The 16,094-nt window shown below is 45.1% G+C and overlaps 1 protein-coding gene across 2 annotated transcripts in view; it reads left to right on the forward strand.

Moving 5' to 3' along the window:
* The window catches only part of upb1 (ureidopropionase, beta), a 187,753-nt gene that overhangs the window by 134,093 nt on the left and 37,566 nt on the right, over positions 1-16,094 (forward strand). The gene's annotated exons all lie outside the window — the stretch shown is intronic.

Here is a 16,094-nt window from a genome sequence, read left to right on the forward strand (position 1 = left end):
ACAGTGAGCACTCTGTGGGCTAACTGTGGTCTAACCAAGTGGGAACAGTGAGTACTCTGTGGTCTAACTAAGTGGGAACAGTGAGTACTTTGTGGTCTAACTGAGTACTCTGTGGTCTAACCGAGTGGGAACAGTGAGTACTCTGTGGTCTAATCGAGTGGGAACAGTGAGTACTCTGTGGTCTAACTAAGTGGGAACAGTGAGTACTCTGTGGTCTAACTTTGCTGGCTGAGTCTGCATCCCTGAAACTGATGGAGGAACTGGGACCGAGAGGGTGTGTGCATCACCTGCATGGTGACATCCTCTCCCATGTCACTGAGTCACTGTGGGGAGAGTCAGCATCTAGTAAAAGACTGGGACCTTGGGAGCATTGATAATATAGAAGGGCTGGGTGCAGAGGGTGATACCGGTAGGCTGAGTAATACTTAGAGGGAGGGATTGAGTATACGAGTTGAGACATCATGTTGCAGCTGTTGGACTGCACTTGGAGTATTGTGTCCAGTCTTGTCACCACACTGCTAGGGTGTAGAAAAGATTCACAGGAAGTTGCCGACTGGAGGCCTGAGGTTCTAACGAGGTTTTGGAATGACTGGATTTATTATCACTGCTCCAAAGGAGGCTGAGGGAAGACTTATGGAAGTTTATAAAATGATGAGGGGCATTGTTGGGAGTCTGCTTTTCATTCCCCAAGGTAGGGGAGTCCAGAAGTAGAGGCCATAAGGTGAGGTGGGTTGGTGGGGAGAAGTGCTCTAACAGAGAGTGGTTCTCGTCTGGAGCTGTAAGAGGAGGTGTTACAGGCAGATACAGTGACAACATGTGAAAGTTGTTTGGACAGGCGCTTGGGTAGGAAGGGATCAGAGGGATACAGCATGACTGCAGACAAATGGGGTTAATGGTACGGATGAGTATCAGGTTAGATGGCTTGGCTCTGTACTGAATCCTCTCAAACTCATGGGTAATGGTTAAATGCCAACGTGCTAGCAGACTCTATTGCCAGGGTGAGTCTAGTTAAATGCCCCCTGGACCCAGGTGAGAATGACAGCAACCGGGTCGGCAGGCAGCCGGGTAAAACCACAGCCGTAGGTATAACCGGGTCGGCAGGCAGCTGGGTAAAGCCACAGCCGTAGGTACAACCGGGTCGGCAGGCAGCCGGGTAGACAGTGACTGCTGCTTCTCATGCCAGCCCTTGCCTTGGATACAGCTGCCCACTAGGCTGCTCCCCCTGGGTGTGGGGTGGCCAGGGCACCCTGAGTCTGGACTGAAGCAGCTGCTGGCTAGACACACCCAGCCACAGTGAAAGTGGAGCAGATAGCACCAGGGAGGATAGCTGCTTCGTTCTCCATGGAGCCATTGCCGTATTTCAGAGGATTTACGGTGATCTTTGGAATGTCTGATCATAGTCCTTGCGTCCTGGATCGCTGTTGTCTGCTGCTGGGGAATGTTAGATGGATTCAGTGAGTGCCAGCACCCTTTCTGCCAGCATCCAGCCTTCGTCAGTGTACTGCTGGTGTTTGGTGTGTGTGAGAGCTGCGCAAGAGTGTCATTCTGTGTTTCTGCTGCCGCCAGGAGAGGACGTATGCTGTCACTGTGTGAGTGTTGGGGTGCCGCTGATTAACTACATATGATGGAACTGGGAGGTGAGATGTCTGAGGCCAGTGTTCACTGATCCTGTGAACCACATTCCAGCAAAGTATCAAGATGGTAGTACTTAGTTCCTGAGATGGATCTCCTTGGCCACACCTTCCTACCATCTCTTTTTAAGGCATGGAGGAGTTCCCTCCTCCTCATCTTTCTCATGACATAGAAGCAGGCCATAGAAACGTTGAGCCTATGCCCGCTCTCAGAGCAATCCCCTTGGTCCTATTAGTTCCCAGTTACCTACTCTCTTCTCAGATGCTCAGTACCTTCCCCTCTCCACAATTCTCCTACCAGCCTGTACTCAGGGGTGATTTACATCACCTAGTGAAACTCCCAGCCAGTACTTCAGGTACCCACAGAGAGACCAAAGAATTTGGACCAACTCACAAAACATTGGTCTGGCAGCACCTATGGAAGGGAATGGACAACACTTGTCTTGGGTTGAGCTGGAGGCTCTCAACCTGAAATGTTGACTGTCCATTTCCCTCCAGAGATGCTCCCACACTGAGTTCCTCCAATCCTCTGTGTGTTACAGCAAGTTTCCGCAGCTCATCGGTCTAAGCTTTGACTTGGCTTTCTGAAGTTGGTAAGCAGGGGTGGAGGAGAGGAGCTTTTCTCTCTCGAGGTGCAGCTGTGCTTTTAGCTGGCCTCTGTTCAGGCTCTATAAGTCTTGGGGACTTGTTTCCTGTTACTGCACACTAGTGCCAGAAGCACAGTAATTGTTGTTGACCACACACTGCAGTCCTCGTAATGATTGTATGCATCTGAGTTGCGTCAGATCAAACTGGTAATACTCTGTCAGCGTTTCGCGATTTCTGTGCAGTTGAATTTCATGGCTGGTGTCTGGTTACATTGCTGCTGTGCACAATGGCTTGTTTTTCCTACGTATATCAGTGACTGAACTTAAAGATTCATCACTGGCTGTAAAGTGCTTTGGGAATTCCTGAGATTGTAAAAGGCATTTTTTCATTTCTACAGAACATCATAAGCATTCTTTGGAACAAGATCAATGAGTTATTTCTAAGAGAAACAACAGAAGAACTCCCCAGGGCTGAGGATTCTATTTATTTCCTCAGCATTTCATAAGTGTGGGAAGTTTAAAACTACTTTTTGACCCCAAGAATTTATATTCTGATGATATTTTTGGTTAGTTTCCCATTCTAACGACCTTCTGAGATCTTTCCACAAGTGAAAAATATCCTTCCTGTGGGACACAGGCTGCTTGTGGTAAGCATGGGAACAAGATATAGTAAGTCTGTCACAGAAGAGATTTGCAACAGAAGTGCATTATTAAAGCAGCTGCTGTATACTTTTCTAAGGTGATAACACTAAAGTTATGGAAGTTGTTTTATAACTACTTTGATTTTTTTCCAAGTTACAACCTCGTTCATAATAAAACTTAAATAGAAAACCAATCCTCATCGTGTACAACTACACAGAAAAGTAATCTCTGTCATCTTGCCCCAATGGATATTCCCACGTAGAAGCCTGGAGGGTGAAAGTACTCGGGATTCTGTGAAAGGGGACCATTCTGCATCTTGAGCCTCTCCTGTCATTCTGTTCAACCATAACTGAAAGGGATCTGAAATCTTCATCTGCTCTTGCTCCAGATCCACTGATACCCTCACCCAGTACAGGTCCACCATCCACATCTCAGAAGCTTCAGCCAACTCATGTGAATCCTCAGCTTTTTAAGGCAGAGTTCTGGATTTTTGCCATCCTCCGTGTAACAAATGGTTTCTAGGTTCCAGACATGCAAAGGCACATCACCCCTTGGATCCTGAGATCTAGAGCCACTGAATGATCCGCATTGTCCGTGACAAAGACCAGAACGAATGCAGGAAGGGTGGATTTGTCCTGGCAGATTGGACTTGTGCGAGAGCCCTGTGAAGATCAGTTCTTTTGGGTAAGGCAGTTCTCGGGATGATGATAAATTATTGGACTGCCTTTAGGAAACCTTGTCCTTTTTCTGGCTTCACCAGTCATTTGTAATTCGTGATACTGCTGGGTCTACAAACATTTACAGCTTCAGGGTACCAAGCACAGGACTGATCAGGTGCACCGTATATTGCAGATTCCTGTCACGTTGTAAGAGTCACAGTACTTTGGCCCATCTACTCCATGCTGAACCACTTATCCTGCCTAGTCCTATCGACCATACCCATCCTATCCAAACTTGTCTTAAACATTGAAATCAAAATCACATTCACCATTTGCACTGGCAGCTTGTTCCATGCTGTCAGCAGTGAGAGTGAAGAAGTTTCTCCTTAAACATTTTATCTGTCACCTTAACCCATGACCCCTGGTTGTAGTCTCACCCAAGCTCAGTGGTAAAAGCCTGCTTGCATTTACTGTATCTATTTTGTATGCCTCTGTCAAATTTCCTCTCAATCTTCTACGTTCTGCGGAATGAAGTCCTAATCTATTCAATATTCCTTATAGTTCAGGTCCACCGGACCCGGCAACATCCTTGTAAATTTTCTCTGTACTCTTTCGATCTTATTTACATCTTTCCTGTAGGTAGGTGACCAGAACTGCACACAATACTCCAAATTAGGCCTCACTAAATTCAACATAATATCGCAAATCTCGTAGTCAAAATTTTGATTTATGAAGGTCAGTGTACCAAAAGCTTTCTTTACAACCCCATCTGCCTGTGATGTCACTTTCAATGAATTATGTACCTGTATTCCCAGATCCCTCTGTCCTATCACACTCTTAAGTGCCCTACTGTTTAGTGTGTAAGACCTACGCTGGTTGGCGCTCCCAAAGTGCCACACCTCACACTTATCTACATTGAATACTATCTCCAATTTTTCTAGCTGCTGCAGATCGTTCTGCAAGCTTTGATAATCTTCCTCACTGTCCACTACACCCCCAGTCTTGGTGTAATCTGCAAATTTGCTGATCAAGTTAACCACATTATCATACAGATCATTGATCAAGATGACATACAGCAATGGACCCAGCTCCATTCCACTAGTCACTGGCCATGTCAGAGAGGTAACCATTTACTTCCGCTCTTTGGCTTCTCCCGCAAAGCCAATGTCTAATCCAATTACTACCTCATCTTGAATGCCATTCGACTGAACCTTCTTGACCAAACTCCTATGCAGGACCTTGTCAAATGCCTTGCCTTCATCAACTTTCTTTGAAAAGCTGTATAAGATTGGTTAGGCACGACCTACCATGCACAAAGCCATGCTGTCTCTCCCTAATCAGTCCCTGTCTATCCAAATACTCATTTATCTGGTCCCTTATAATACTTTCCAATAACTTGCCCACTATTGATGTCAGGCTCACCAGCCTATAATATCCTAGCTTATTCTTAGAGCCTTTTTTTAATTCAGGAGAACAATCTTAGCCAATCCTTTGGTACCTCACTGGTCGCTAAGGATGATTTAAATATATCTGCCAGGGCCCCTGTAGTTTCTGCATTTGCCTCCCACAGGGTCCAAGGAAACACCTCAACAGTCCCGGGAGATTTGTCCACCCTAATTTGTTTCAAGACAGGAAGCATCTCCTCCTCTGCAATCTGGATAGGGCCCATGACCTTGCTGCTGTTTTGCCTCACTTCTATAGTCTCCGTCCATCTCCCGAGTAAATACAGATGCAAAACATCCATTTAAGATCTCCCCCATCTCTTTTGGCTCCACACATAGATTACCATTCTGATCTTCCAGAGGAACGATTTTGTCCCTTGCAGTCCTTTTGCCCTCAACATATCTGTAGAATCCCTTGTGATTCTCCTTCATCTTGTTTCTAGAACAGCTTCATGCCTTCCTTTAGCCCTCCTGATTTCTTTCCTTCTTTCATTTCTTGTACTCCTCAAGTACCTCATTTGTTCCTTCTTTCATATACCTGCTGTGCATCTCCTTTTTTGTTCTTCACCACCACTACTACTGCGACGTCGACTCAGGCCTTGGGGGCCGGCATTGGGCACGATGACGGATTCCCCACTTCTCCCTCTCCCTCATCAGTGTGTTCAGTTCATCTACATTAGCCACACCGCTGTCTTCTAGGAGCGTGTTGACCATAGTCTTGGGAGGTTCATCCTCCCGTGCTTGGGCTCCCATGTGATGACTAGGCTGGCAGGTCGCTCAGGGTGGCATAGACAGTGCCCCGCTAGTTGCAGTCTTCTCGCCTGTTCTTCACCAGGCCCTGAATATCTTGGAAAGCAAGGTTTCTGCTATCCTTGCTTTTTATTCTGACAGGCACATACAGGCTTTATACTCTCAAATTTTCACTTTTGAAGGCCTCCCACTTACCAAGCACACCTTTGCCAGAAGACAGCCTGTTCCGGTCAGTCCGACTTGCTAGATGATTTCTGATATCATCAAAATTGGCCTTTCTGGAACTTCTGGGTTGAGCATGGAGTGACTAGGTGCGTGTGAGTGTGGCTCCCAATTTTTATTGAAAATCTACCTGTTTATCTTTGCTGTACGCTCGAGATAACTGAATATTTAACATTGTGAACAACCCGGGATGTTGCTGAACACTGAAATGGCAAATAAAATGTACCTTCGAAGTAAAACTGGGGAAGACAGCGAAGCCTCGAGCAAGAAAGCTGATGTTATGGTTATGGCGCCGTTGCACGGTGCTGGGCCTGCGCTACCTGGTGACCCGGAGAGGCTTTGTTTAGTACTTCTTACTGACATGATGCAAGCAGTGCATTCTGCCCCAAAGAAAGAACTTGAAGATGCATTGTCACCAGTGAATGCTACCGTGGAACAAATTTTGTCTTATTATGAGTCGCACGATGAACGCATTCGTGAGGTTGAAGACGGCCTGAATGATTACAGTGACCGACTGGTGAGCGCCGAAGCCACCATTGCAGCGTTGCAGAGCGAAAATGCATTTCTGAAGGGGTATTCAACCATTTCAACCAGCAAAATGTAAATATTTGGGATTTGCATCTGTGGCGTTTAGTTTCTTGTTTTTAATGTTTTGCTTGGCCTGTGTTATCTTTAGCCTATATATATTAAAGGTAGAATAAGTGAGTGTATAAATCTTAAGGAGGATTAGATTAGATTGAAATTTGGTTGTATGGGGAACACTTTGGAAGTTTTTTGTTCGGTAATGCCTGCGATCATCCTCAGTTGGGGAGGTAGATCTAGGTTTCGGGGGTTTGTTTGTGTAAAAGGGTGGGGGAGTGTTTTGGGGGATCACCATGGCAGCTTATTCTTTTGTGTATTACGGATTGGCCAGACTTTCTTTACATTGTGCGTTATTGTGTGCAGCTTGTACCCTCGCACTGTTTGGGATTGTAGGCCCTGTGTGCCTTTTGATATGGTTAACGTGAGTGCTGCTGATGGAGGCCACCCTGTGGGGTTTATTTCTTGGAATGTAAAGGGGCTCAATGGTCCGGTTAAAAGAGCTAAAGCTTTCTCTCATCTGAAACAATTAAAAGCAGATATTCTAGTTCTACAAGAGACACATTTAAGAGTGGAGGGCCATAATAGACTTCGTAAAGCATGGATTAGTCAGGTTTAATAGTAGGTTCAGGGGGGTGGCAATATTAATCACCAAAAGAATGCAGTTCACACCATCTGATGTAATCAGTGACCCTAATGGTTGCTTTATTATAGTCTCTGGATCTTTTTTTCAGATACCTGCCATTTTGGTAGCTGTTTATGCCCCTAATTGGGACGATGTCCTCTTTGCAAATAAGGTTTTGTCATTAATACCTAACCTGAACACACACCAGCTAATCTTTTCAGGAGATTTGAACTGCGCTATGGTATGGCAAAGGCCTTCTCGATGTTTATGCAACAAAATGGTTATATGGATCCTTGGAGATTTTTGAATCCATCAGTTAGGCAATTCTCTTTCTTTTCTCATGTTCACCACTCCTATTCCAGGCTAGACTATTTCTTTATAGATAGCTCCTAGATACCAGTGATTAGACAAATTGAGTACACTGTTATAGTTATATCTGATCACTCGCCTGTGAAACTGGACCTATGTTTTCCTTTAAACATTAGAGAACGGCCTCTGTGGAGACTTAACCTCTTTTGCTTTCCAGTGAGAAATTTTGTAGTTATTTATCGGCTAACATTGACACATTCTTCGAGACTAACAAAACTGAGTCGGTATCGTATTCTTTACTTTGGGAAACTTTAAAAGCTTACTTGAGGGGTCAAATACTATCTTATACTTCGCATGCCTATAAAGAGCGTAGGAAAGAAATGCAAGTTTTATCGCAATCTATTTTGGACCTGGATAGGCAATATTCTGAGGCACCCACGGGCTGATTTGCAAGCAAAGTTTAATTTTCTATCTACAAACCTATCAGAACAATTAATTCTTAAGACACGTGGCCTCTATTATGAATATGGTGACAAGGCGAGCCGGCTTATGGCTCGTCAGTTGAAACGTCAAGCTGCATCACGGCTTATTCCCCAGATAAGAGACACGCACTAAAACTTGACAAGCAATCCAAAAGAGATTAATAACATCTTTGCAGCTTTTTATTCCTTTCTGTATGCCTCAGAGTTTCCCTCAGATTAAACAAATATGGAAAGTTTTTTAGATAATTTGGAAATACCAACTCTTGAACCAGAGGAGGTGGAGAATTTAGGTCGGGCTCTTGGGCAGGAAGAGATTAATAATACCATTATGGCTATGCAGAGTAGTAAGTCCCCAGGCCCGATATCCGATAAAATTTTATAAGAAATTTAAGGATAAGCTCATACCGGTCCTTCTAGAAGTGTTCCAGGAATCTTTGGAGAACAGTTCCTTACCCCCTACTCTTTCACAGGTATCTATTTCAGTACTTCTTAAAAAGGATAAGGATCCGACTCAATGTGGATCATATTGCCCCATCTCACTTTTGAATGTAGATGTGAAAATTTTGGCTAAAGTGCTTGTGTGCTGTTTAGAATGCCTCCTTCCCAAGATAATCTCAGATGATCAAACAGGTTTTATTAAAAATCGTCATTCTTTTTTTAATATCCGTTGACTAGCTGATATGGTTTATTCACCCAGTGATTCTCTGAGTCCGGAGGTTGTTATCTCCTTGGACACGGAGAAGGCGTTTGATAGAGTGAAGTGGGTATTCTTGTTTAGTGTTTCGGAGAAATTTGGATTTGGCAGAATATTTGTAGCCTGCATTAAGCTATTATATCACTCGCCTTTAGCGTGTATACAGACAAATTATTTTCGATCTGACTATTTCTCATTAACACGTGGCACTCGCCAAGACTGCCCATTGTCCCCTCTTCTTTTTGCAATTGCAATTGAGCCTCCTTCTATTGCACTTAAGTCAACTACATTATTTCAGGGTGTTAGAAGAGGGGACATGGAACACCGTGTTTCCCTATATGCTGATGACCTCTTACTTTATGTTAGCGACCCTGTAGGTAGTAGTCCTGCTATTGTGTCATTATTAGGTCAATTTGGAGCCTTCTCTGGCTATAAACTGAACCTTCAAAAAAGCAAATGCTTTCCCATTAATAATTTGGCCCTACAGATCTGACAGGAATCTTTGCCTTTTTCTTTATCTCAAGATGGATCTGTATACCTAGGAATACGCATTACTCGCTCTTTTACATCTCTGTTTGAAGTTAACTACAGGCCTCAGGTTAGCCAAATGAAGGCTGATTTTGAGAGATGGCGCAGTTTCGATCAGTGGAAATGACTATACTTCCTAGATTTCTTTATTTGTTCCAGTGCTTGCCAGTTTTCTTATCTAAGTCATTTTTCAAGTCAGTCGACCAAGTTATAACCTCCTTTATTTGGGAAAATAAGGTCCCAAGGGTTAATAAGCGCATTCTCCATAGAGGTTGTGACATAGGTGGAATGGGCCTTCCTAGCTTTATTCATTATTATTGCGCATCCAACATTCAAAAGGTATTATTTTGGCTCCACCGGCCAGATATAAACTGGCGCCTGCTTGAGACACGGTCTTGCCACTCCTCGTCTCTCCCAGCTTTAGTGTATTCTTCCTTGTCATTGAAATTCTCTCAATTCACATCTAACCTGGTCGTGCTCTCCACCCTTAAAATTTTTAATCAATTTCGCTGCAACTGTAAGTTCACATCAGCTTCAGTTTTGGGATCCATTCATAGAAACCATCTATTTCCCCCCTCTACACTCGATTCAGTTTTTAGACAAAAGGGTTTGAATGGTCTTATGTGCATTAAGGATTTGTACACTGATAACATATTTGATAGTTTTGATAACCTGCGCGGTAAGTATGGCCTTCCGCATAATCATTTTTTTAAATACCTGCAGATTCGCCACTTTGTCAAGGAAAAATTTCCCTCTTTTCCTGATCTACCACCTGCTATGTTATGGGAAAAACTCACTCTTAGCTTTAATGATAAAGGGCTGATCTCTGTACTATAGTCTCAGCTGATGTCTTTGGGAGTTCAAGATCTAAACAAAACTAAGAGTAGGTGGGAGGACGACCTCAGTATGGATCTGGCGGAGGAATATTGGGCAAAAGTATTGAATAGGGTTCATTTCTCGTCATCATGTGCTAGACTGGGGCTCATACAATTTAAAGTTTTACACAGGGTACAGTTAAGTAAAGCCAGACTTGCTGACATATATCCTGGGACAGACGCTGGCTGTGACAGGTGTTCCTTCTCTCCGGCTGGTTTAGTACATGCATTTTGGTCTTGCTCTCGGCTTGATGGCTATTGGGCAGTGGTTGTTAAAATTATCAGTGAGGTTTTGGGGTTGACAGTGAGACCTTGCCCGCTTACAGCTGTATTTGGTGTGGCAGATGATGTTTTGGGTTTAAATGCAAGCCAGTAGGATATCATTGCACTTACATCGCTTTTGGCCCGTAGGAGAATCTTGCTGGTCTGGAAATCTGCCACTCCCCATCTGCTGCTGTTTGGTTAGAGGACGTAATGTTTTTTCTGAAACTAGAAAAGATTAAATTCACTTTGAGGGGGTCTGTGAAAAAGTTTGATTTGAAATGGGGACCTTTCTTTACATATTTTGAGAGTCTCAAGGAATTACCTACCAGCTGAGGGCATTTGATTTTACTTGGGGATTTGCCCCCTTTTAACGTGCATATGGTTTACCTCCTATGGTGGTTGATGTATTATAATTTGAGTGTATTCTGGATCATCTGACGTGTTGTGGATGTGTGTGGGCCTTTGTCTTGAAGGAACGTGGGAGTATGGCTGTGAAATGTCTGTACTTGTAGTTGTGAAGTGTTGTATTGTAAATATATTAGCTGCCATGGTATGTTCGGGGAGGGCGAGTGAGGGGGAGTTTTGTTCAGGGGCAAGAAATAAAAGCAAAATGGAGGAAAGTGTAATGCATTATGTATCCGGTATTGTGTCATTCCTTTAATAAAAATTTTTTTAAAATGAAAATTGGCCTTTCTCCAATTTAGACTCTCAGCACAAGGACCAAGCCTATCCTTTTCCATAATTACACTGAAATTAATGGCATTATAATCACTAGAAGCAAAAGTGTTCCCCTACACAAACTTCTGTCACCTGCCCTGTGTCACTCCCCAACAGGAGATCAAGACCTGACTCAGTGGGACTTCTATGTACTAATTAAGGAAACTTTTCTGAACACATTTGACAAACTATCCCATCTGGTCCTTTTACAGTATGGAAGTCCCAGTCAATATGTGGAAAGTTAAAATCATCTACTATTGCAACCTTATGTTTCTTGCAACAGTTTACGATCTCTCTAAAAAAATTATTCCTCTAAATCCCGTGGACTGTTGGGTGGTTTATAATATAGACCCATTGACGTGGACTTCCTTTTCTTATTCCTCGTGAAACCAAATCTCATTAATGGTTACAATATGTGTTTATCCATGCCCTGGGGAAGCTATGTGATTGCAGCAGGACTTAGACAAATTGGAATAATGGGCAAAAGAGTGGCGGATGGAATATAGTGTTGGGAAATGTATGGTAATGCATTTTGGTAAAAGGAACAATATTGCAAACTATTATCTAAATATGGAGAAGCTTCAAACATCAGAGGTGCAGAGGGACTTTGAGTCCTTGTTGCCAGCAGGCGGCGCGGCACAGCGGCCTTTCGGATCTGGTGTTACTTTAATTTAATTTTAAGACACAATTTTTGATTAGGGCACATGGATACCATCACCAGATACTGCTACAATATAGAGATCGCCCAAAAACAAACCTTTATCAAGATCTGCTGGTTAAATTACGTGACCTCGGCTTGCTGAGAGGATCGGGCCTACAGACCTCGCAGTCGCCTGATGCCGGTGGCTGGAGGTGGGGATGTTGTAAGCAGTGTGCGAGGAAGCGGAAGTGAGGCAAGCGGGCAGGATTCCGTGCCAGGCAAAAAGCAAACCCTAGCCGGCCGGCTGTCCCATCCATTCTGCTCTCCAATGTCCGCTCCTGGACAATAAGTTGGACTACATCCGACTCCAACGAAATACTCGGCGGGAGTACAGAGTCTGCTGTGCGTGTGTTTTCACGGAAACGTGCCTCACCGACAGAATCCCGGACGCCGCCATTCAGCTGGACGGGCTCGTCTTGTTTCAAGCGGACAGAGATGCAGCTCTCTCTGGTAAGACTCGTGGTGGGGGCTTGTGTGTTTACGTCAATACGGAATGGTGCAAGAGCTCTGTGCTGGTTTCCAGATACTGCTCATCGCTAATGGAGTTTGTGACTGTTAGATGCAGACCATTTTATTTACCACGGGAATTCACCACTGTCCTTACTGTCGGTGTCTACATTCCCTCCAGGACTAATGCTAAGGAGGCGCTCTGTGAGCTGTATGGGGCTATTAGCGAACTGCAGAACGCACACCCTGATGCACTGTTTATTGTCGCCAGAGATTTTAACCACATGAACCTGAAGTCAGTGCTCCCCAAATTCCATCAGTATGTGGACTTTGCAACCAGAGGGGCGAAAGCATTGGACCTTGTTTACACAAACATCTCCGACGCGTACCGGGCGAAGCCCTGCCCCCACCTCGGCTACTCAGACCACACCTTTATTATGCTAATCCCAGCATACAGACCGCTGGTCAGACGCTCCAGACAAGTTCAGACGCAGGTGAAAACCTGGCCAGCAGGAGCCATCTCTGCTCTTCAAGACTGCTTTGAGCACACTGACTGGCACATGTTCAGGGAGGCTGCAACCGATGGCAACTCTACCAACTTAGAGGAGCACACAGCATCAGTGACTAGCTACATCAGCAACTGCATTGGTGACGTCACTGTGTCCAAGACCATCACTACATGCTCTAACCAGAAGCCATGGATGACCGTGGAAGTGCGTACGCTGCTGAGGACCCGTGACTCCACCTTCAGAGCAGGCGACAAGGCAGCCCTAACAACAGCAGGGCCAAACTGTCCCGGGCCATCAGAGAGGCAATGTGTGCGCACGCCCAGCGAATCCACAGCCACTTCCAGGACAGTGGCGACACGCGGCGCATGTGGAAGGGCATTCAGGACATCACCAACTACAAGACACCACCACCTGCCTGTGCTGGTGATGTCTCCCTCCCAGATGCGTTGAACAACTTCTACGCTGGTTTTGAGGTGGAAAATGATGTGGCGGCGAGGAAGACCACCCCTCCTCCAAATGACCAGGTGCTGTGTCTTACCGCGGCCGATGTGAGGAGAACCCTGTGCAGGGTCAACCCACAAGGCTGCTGGACCAGACAATATTCCTGGCAGAGTGCTTAGAGGATGTGCAGACCAGCTAGCTGAGATTCTCACTGACATCTTCAACATCTCCCTGAGCAGCGCCGTCGTTCCTACATGCTTCAAGGCCGCCACCATCATCCCCGTGCCGAAGAAGTCTTCAGTGCCTCAACGACTACCATCTCATTTGTGATAGTGTCCTAAATTACCCCTATAAACTGTGCTCAATGACCCCTATGAACTGTGCTTTTGAAAAGAGAGGGAGAAAGAAAGAGAGAGAGAGATGAAGAATAACTTTTGGATTTCTGCTGAGTTCGGAGAGAGACAGCACCAAGCAGCTCGTAAGTCGCTATGGTGACCGAGGGTGGCATTATTTGATGGACAATCGATGTTATAGTTTCTCCGGAGCATGTTTATACTTTCTCCAAGGACATTTGCCTGCTAGTACACTCTTACACAGACAAAGAAAGGAGGAGTTATTTGAATGATAGTTGGTACTCAGTACGGTGAGGTCAGATGATAGACCTGCAGCACATGTTTTTGGACACTGAATGAGCTTTGTTGTGCCCACAGGAAAAGTGGGTTTTTGGAGGATTGATCAGGCGGATCGATCAGTGGCTCTTGCAGTGAGAAAAGGGAGTGACCGGTGGGGAATTGTCCATGTGTTCAACCCTTGGCTGGGTTGATAGCAGCACCAAAGAGAAACGGTCCCCTTTGTTGAAGTCACAGTCGGTGACTTTTAAAGGATTTCGGAGGACAACGGGAAGATTGACGGTGTCAGCTCACCTGAAGACTCAAACTTCTCCCTCTGTCTCTCTCTCTCCATCACTACTCAACTCAATACCACGAACAGAACTGAACTTTGCTCATCATCGTATGACTATCTATTTACCCTGAGACTTGAAGAAGCTTGGTTTTCCTATATATTCCACACTTACTTATATATAATCATTGCTAACCTGTTTTATATATCTGATTTTATATTACTATATTGCGTAGTTACTAATAAATATTATTAGTTAATAGCAATACTGGACTCCAAAGTGTTTTCCTTCTCTGCTGGTTCTTTAATCCGTCACGGGGTACGTGACACGTTGCACTCACATCCATCATCATGAAGTGTTTTGAGAGGCTCGTCATGAGGCACATCAAGACCCTGCTGCCCCCCTCACTGGACTCCCCTGCAGTTCGTGTACCGTCCCAACCGTTCAACAGACGACGCCATTGCCATCACCCTCCACCTGGCCCTAACCCACCTGGACAAAAAGACATGTACGTTCAAATGCTGTTCATAGACTTCAGTTCAGCATCAACACAATCATTCCTCAGAAACTGATTGGAAAACTGAGCCTACTGGGCCTGAACACCTCCCTCTGCAACAGGATCCTGGACTTCCTGACTGGGAGACCTCAGTCAGTCCGGATTGGAAGCAGCATCTCCAACACCATCACACTGAGCACGGGGGCCCCCAGGGCTGTGTGCTCAGTCCACTGCTGTTCACTCTGCTGACCCACGACTGTGCTGCAACACACAGCTCGAACCACATCATCAAGTTCGCCGATGACACGACCGTGGTGGGTCTCATCAGCAAGAACGATGAGTCAGCATACAGAGAGGAGGTGCAGCGGCTAACGGACTGGTGCAGAGCCAACAACCTGTCTCTGAATGTGAATAAAACAAAAGAGATGGTTGTTGACTTCAGGAGGACACGGAACGACCACTCTCCGCTGAACATTGACGGCTCCTCCGTAGAGAAGGTTAAGAGCACCAAATTTCTTGGTATTCACCTGGCGGAGAATCTCACCTGGTCCCTCAACACCAGCTCCATAGCAAAGAAAGCCCAGCAGCGTCTCTACTTTCTGCGAAGGCTGAGAAAAGTCCATCTCCCACCACCCATCCTCACCACATTCTACAGAGGTTGTATTGAGAGTATCCTGAGCAGCTGCATTACTGCCTGGTTCGGAAATTGCACCATCTCAGATCGCAAGACCCTGCAGCGGATAGTGAGGTCAGCTGAGAGGATCATCAGGGTCTCTCTTCCCGCCATTACAGACATTTACACCACACGCTGCATCCGTAAAGCAAACAGCATTATGAAGGATCCCACGCACCCCTCATACAAACTCTTCTCCCTCTTGCCATCTGGCAAAAGGCACCGAAGTATTCGGGCTCTCACGACCAGAATATGTAACAGTTTCTTCCCCCAAGCCATCAGACTCCTCAATACCCAGAGCCTGGACTGACACCAACCTACTGCCCTCTACTGTGCCTATTGTCTTGTTTATTATTTATTGTAATGCCTGCACTGTTTTGTGCACTTTATGCAGTCCTGGGTAGGTCTGTAGTCTAGTGTAGTTTTGTGTTGTTTTATGTAGTTCAGTGTAGTTTTTGTATTGTTTCATGTAGCACCATGGTCCTGAAAAATATTGTCTCATTTTTACTGTGCACTGTACCAGCAGTTATGGTCAAAATGACAATAAAAAGTGGCTTGACTTGAAAACTCCCGGGTTAATATACAAGTTGAGTCTGTGGTAAAGAAGACTAAATGCAATGTTGGCATTTATTTCAAGGGGAATAGAATATAAAAGCAAGGAGATAATGCTGAGGCTTTATAAGACACTAGTCAGGCCACACTTGGAGTATTGTCAACAGCTTTGGGCCCCATACCTCTGAAAGGATGTGTTGTCCAGAGGAGGTTTATGAGGATGATTCTGGGAATGAAGGGGTTAACATATGAGGAGCATTTGGCAGCTTTGGGCCTGTACTCACTGGAATTTAGAAGAATGTGGGGGGGATCTCATTGAAACCTACCAAAAGTTGAAAGGACTAGATAAGGTGGCTGTGGAGAGGATGT

This window comes from Mobula birostris, chromosome 25, assembly GCF_030028105.1.
Source record: "Mobula birostris isolate sMobBir1 chromosome 25, sMobBir1.hap1, whole genome shotgun sequence".
NCBI classification, from domain to species: domain Eukaryota; kingdom Metazoa; phylum Chordata; class Chondrichthyes; order Myliobatiformes; family Myliobatidae; genus Mobula; species Mobula birostris.